We start from the raw sequence: 6,292 nt of genomic DNA on the forward strand, positions 1-6,292 counted from the left end.
GCCTGGAGCATCATGGGAAATGTAGTCTTCTAGCATCAACTGGCTGCATAGATAGATAGATAGATAGATAGATAGATAGATAGATAGATAGATAGATAGATAGATAGATAGATAGATAGATAGATAGATAGATACTTTATTAATTCCCAGGGAAATTCAAGTATTCAGCAGCTCTGCATACAGCACAAGACAAAAAACAGACAGACCAACACAAAACAAAACAGAAAATAAAACAAAGGTTCAGAGAACACAAACCTCCACCAAGCACCCTGAACAGTGTGCATGTGTGGAGCCACTATTTCTGTTTAAATTCAACAGTTTCCAGGTTGTTCCATACAGCAGAAAAAGTTGAAGCTTGGTACCAGTCATGTGTCTGTCACATTAGATTCAATTCACATCAATATTCCATCTTCATGGTCAGAACATGACAAACAGATATCAAACAGCAGAAATGTAGAGGTGCAACACACTCCAACCACTCCATTACATTGACTTATAATGATTTATTGAAAATAGAGTAACATTAAGTAAAAAAAAAAACAAAAAACAGAACAGTTCACTGTTTTGTAAGAGTTTAAAGCTATCAATGTAAAATAATATTAAATGATAAGAAAAGTGTGTATCATACTGATAAGCATTATGAAAATACTATGTCATTAGTGTTTTAGCACCCAGTGCTTCAGTGTAGAGTACATGATGTGATAGATGATGAAAATACAACAGAAGAAAAACAAGAAAAGTATTCATATAATCTTGCTTGACTTGTTGCCCAGCATTCATCAGACAATTATTACCTCTGCCAGGAGGTATTGTGATCACTTTGCTTTGTGTGCTTGCGTGTTTGTTTGTTAGCAGGATAACTCAAACAGTTATGGATGGATTTTCATGAAATTTTCAGGAAATGTTGATGCTGACACAAGGAAGAACTGATTAAATTTTGGTGGTGATGGGGGGGGGGGGGGCAGATCTGTCTTGGCAGAGGTCTGCTTTTCTTGTTATTGACATGTGGTCATAACAAACCAACATGTGATCAGTGAAAAACTCCTGTCTCTGTTCTTTTCCCTGAGGACTTAGAAGCAGTGCAGAGGTCATTTATAAAACTCCTGTTGACTCACAGTTGATATGTAGAGAACAATAAATGTCACTTTGTCTTTGTGTTTCTCATTTTTCAGTAGGAACCAAACCTACATATTATCATAATGAATGAGTACTACTGAGCTACTACCTGTTTGCTTACTGGAATTGGTATAAAGTCCCAAAAGGGGAAGACCTGTCCTCTTGGTATTTCCAGCATCCTGTGGGCGTTCACACAGTCATTCCCTCTGCCAGGAGGTACTGCCATCACTTTGCTTTGTTTGTTTATTTGTTTGTTAGCAACTTTAGTGTAAAACTCTTCCACCCATCTTTCCCAAATCTTCCCCACAGATAGGCCTAGGCCCTGGGACCAACCCATTACATTTTGGGCCCATTAGGCCAAAGTTCAAGGTCACAGCAAGGTCACAACATCTACAATTTTCCATCTGTCATCATTGAGCAATTTTCCAAAATTCATCAAAAATTCAAAATGACTCCGATTAGCCTCCAATTGGATCCACCTGTAGCTTAGAACAATATCTTGTATCTGGAACTAAATTGTCCACATCCACTGTGGAATGTGGACTCTGTGGACATTTACATTTAACACTGAAAATTCCATTTACCACACAGTTTTCATTATAACTCAACAAATATTGATTGGAATTTAAAATAATTTGACAGACACATGTCTGGTACCAAGCTTCAACTTTTTCTGCTGGATGGAACAACCTGGAAACTGTTGAATTACCTCTGCCAAGGAGTTAAGTTAAGGATTGATTTGGATGAAAATTTCAGTAACTGTTGATACTGGCACAAGGAACAAATGATTAAATTTTGGTGGTGATCTGCCTTGGTGAAGGTCTGCACTCTCCGAGTGCTTTTCTAGTTTAAACAGAAATAGTCGATCCACACATGCACACTGTTCGGGGTGCTTGGTGGAGGTTTGCATTTTCTGAGCACTTGTTCTTGGGATGTTTTCCAGATTATTCTGCCAGGAGCAGCTCCATATTCAGTTTTGATAGTATCACAGCCTCACACCTAAACTGGGTGTCACAGATATGTGAATAGCAGGTCTGAGAGTGTATCACACAAAACTGTGAAATACTGGACCCTGGTCCAACAGTGGGACAGAGAATACACTGAGCAGTAGCGGCAGAAGTCTTCACTTTCTTGACTCCAGATACTTGTGTAGAAAAATACTTAAGTACAAGTACTGACTAGACTTTTGTACTGCAGTAAAGGGAAAGGTCCAGACTGAAATGAACTTCCCACAATGCAAGGACTGTTTAGTCATTCTAATATTAAATCAGTTCAGTTAAATATTCTTTCTGATGTCAGACACAGAACTTGAAATTTTTTGATGCATTTCGTTTCTTTACAATTCAGTCTCCATTTACTGTTTATAATATCATTTTCCTCTCATTTAATAAATTCACATATTGCACTCAATTTCTTTAGTTTGATCTATTTTTCATCTTGTTGCATCATTTCTATAATTTTTTTGGTGTTACATTATTTCACCTTTAACATTGATTTCATCTTACTGTGCAGTTTTAATTGCACTCTGCCATTTATGTTGTCTTTGTTTTGTTACGTCTTTCATGTAATTTTTGTGTTGTTACATTGTTTTCATGTTTTTTTGTTTCTTTCATTTTTTATGTTGTTTTCATGTTAGTATAACTTTCATTTTGTTTTTGTTTTGTTATTTCATTCACTTCAGTTCAATTCAATTCAGTTCAATTCAGTTTTATTTCTAGAGTCCTGTATCACAATGAGGTTGCCTCACAGGGCTTTACAGAATTAGTTAATACCTTCTATAGTGTTTCCATCTTATTAAATCTTTTATGTCAGTCATCATTATGTCATTATTATCTTTTCATCTTGGCATATTTTTTTGTCAATAGATCATGTTCATTTTGTTTTACATTTTATGCTCTTTTCATCTTGTTTTGTCTTTTTATTGTTCTATTTTTTCAGGTGTGATATGCTCTGATACACCTAGGGATTGTCATTTCTATGAGTTATTATTCCATCAATTTAAGGTTGAAATGATGTAGGTCTTAATGTTGTGAAGACACGTAACGATACAAAATAAAAAATAACTGATATTTCTAGTCAAATGCATGAACTTAAAAGAATATTTTGAAAATCGAAGGAGTAGAAAGTACAGGTATTTGTGTTAAAATGAAGGGAGTAAAAGGAAAAAGTTATCAGAAAAATGAATACTCCACCATTTAAAAGAGTAATTTGCAATAATAAGGTTATTTCATAACTTGTTATTGCTCTCTGGAAGTGACCTTGAATAATGAAATATGTTTTTTTCTCTCACGTCAACCCTCCCCTTCAGCGTTCATTGTTTCAGATTAAACTCTTCTGCTTTCTAGTTGCAGGACATGCAGTGTATCAGTGCAGGGCCCAGAGCTCCTTAAAGAAGTATCGGTGTGTTAGTGTGTCTTTGTAGTGAGGTGGGTGTGGGGTGTGTATAGGAAATGCTTCTGCGTCTCAGTAGCTGTGCATCTATATTTAGAGTCTCGAGCTGCCACCATCCAACTGTCAAAGACCGGGGCTGAATTGTCGGCCGCACAGGAAAGGAAAGAGACTTCAGGCTTTTCTAAAGTTAGGGAAACTTACACTAAGCTACAGTAGAGGGTGTGCTGATCTGACAATAACACATTTGTTCTGGACATGCCTGGCACAGCTATAAATATTACTGAAGAGAGGTCAAGGAAGTTCAGCTGCAGAGCTCAGTTTTTGTACAAACGGGTGGATGAGCTGATCATGAGGTTCAAGGTGTGAAACAAAGAATTAACTGACAGGAACATCGAGTGTAAACACAGTGCAAAAAACAGTTAAAAAAAGAAACCAGAACCAACAAATGTTTGAGAAGCTTGCTTTTAAAAAGGCTATAAATACTTACTCCAACTGATTTCTTATTTGAACTCAGACTTTCCCAAATTCAAGGTTGAGACCCACTGCCCTGTGGGTTCATTTTTGTTGGGTTACAAATAAGGCTGCATATCAGCAAAAATCTGGCAATTCGATACAAATCACAATAATAGGATCACGATACAATATATCACGACATATCATGCTGTTGTTAAAAGGGCAATTTTTTGTTTGTTTCTTTTTTTTTAACCTCCTCAGACCCAGTTATGTGTTCTCTGTCCGCATTTGTGGACAAGAGTTTCACAACTTTACACAAAAAAAAAAAGAAAAGAAAACTGTCCACCACAAAGGACATTCCATAAACATTTTAAAAACTGCATCTGAAAAAACTGTTGCATCATGATGTTTCTAATATAGGCACTTATTTAATAAAAAACAAAAAAAGCCTGTACTTTGCTGACATTTCCTGGTTCTCAGGAGGTTAATGATTATTTCCTGGAAGAATTGAATTACACCATAAATCTGCCCAAATACTAAACAATTTTTATTTGATCCCAACAGGGTCTAATGTTATATCACAACATTTTTCTAAGTCTCCTAGTTTCCAAAGGAACTACCATCTGCCTCTCAGACAGTAAAAAGTGCTTTTAGGATGCTTCAAATAGCCGTTAAACAGTGTTAAATAATAATAAATAAGATATAGACAATAAAGAAAAACAAAAAAACAAAAATGAACATCCACAATATCTGCATTTGAATAAATATCTAAAAATATCGATACAGTACTTATTAACATCGATACAGTATTGTGAAATGAAATATCGCATATTTTCTTACAGCTCTAGTTACAAAGTGGCAGACTGAAACACATGACAATGCTGTAATACTATGAATTTATTTCCATGATGAAAACAGTGAGATAACTTTTGTTATGATTTGGTGCTATACAAACAAATTTGATTGACTGACTTTGATTGATCTATTTCTATATGGTCAAACGTCCAGCTGATGACATACTTATTCATTTTACACACAGGGTGTGCACAGATTTTTCCAATTTTTTTCAATGCCAGGATCGTCTGAAACATGTCTACACAATGCCACAGTTACACTATGGTTAGATCTAGGACTAAGAACAGCTTAGTTAGGGTCAGAAAAAGGGTTGTGGGTAGACTGAGGTGGACTACATGAACAAACTAGGTATTTTCAGTCTCAAAGTCAAAAGAGTATTTTCTGAGCAAAATAGAACCTGTGTTGAGACTGTGTTTTGAGAACATTACCAACATTACTTGCCTGTATAACTGGAGACAGATTGTTTAAATGGTTGGTCGAACCAACTGATCTGCAGCCGCTGGACGTTTTACAAACTAACAGAAGTTGGGTTATTAGTGCCTGATGAGTAATATTAGGCTTCTAAACAACAAATTCTGACAAAAAATTAAAAAAAAAAGAAAAAAGATAAGAATCACTCCACCTAAACATATGACACTGTTGCCCATAAAGCTGGAATAATTTTGTTTTCAGGCACATTCTTCTTCTTAGTCCTGTTTATACCACCAGTAGTCACATTTGACCTGGTGCAATGATTACATACTGAGTCCCAGTTACATGTTATCTATCAAGAAAACTCATTTTGTCAAAATCATTTCATGAAAAGAGGTAAAAATATTTTATTCCAATTTTATGAGCAACAAAATATTTGTTCTTCAAGTTTGAATAATTCTGACTCTAGGAATTCAAAGGCTATTTTGTCAATTAATCAACAGCCATCGCCTTCCTTCCCCGTATTATGATTATATCAGCCTTTTAAAGCCCACAGCAGGTCAACAGCTAATTGCTGACAGTATTTTTTTTTTAATCTGCGATTGCCATCCCAGCATTCCATCTCCAACTCTTGGCCTTTCCTCTAATGTGGTTTGAACAGAAAAATGCATTCACTGTGTATTGTTTTTGGTCTCAGGAGGAGAACCTTTGGGAAGCCTTGTGGTAACTTAATTCAAATTTGAATGCATTTCCATATTTGACATGCTTTTCCACCCTGGCAGGCTTTTGACCTCTCTCATCTGCTGAGTGCAGTAAGCAGCAGTGGCATGTCTATTTGATTATGAGATGTGTCTGTTGGACTGTGTATTTGGAGAGCGCCACCTCCTTTATTGACTTAGTGCTTGACAGATCCTCTTACTCATCTTGCCTTAACATAATTCTGTTCAGTGCCGTCATTTGTCAGACGATCACAAGAAGGCGTCATGGTTCGTTCCTTGTGCGTCTGCTTTAATTAGCTGTGTCATGTCATTGTGAGGAGAACACCGGTGTTTACACAGCATTAAAA

This window comes from Sphaeramia orbicularis, chromosome 11 (assembly GCF_902148855.1).
Source record: "Sphaeramia orbicularis chromosome 11, fSphaOr1.1, whole genome shotgun sequence".
Classification (NCBI taxonomy): Eukaryota; Metazoa; Chordata; class Actinopteri; order Kurtiformes; family Apogonidae; genus Sphaeramia; species Sphaeramia orbicularis.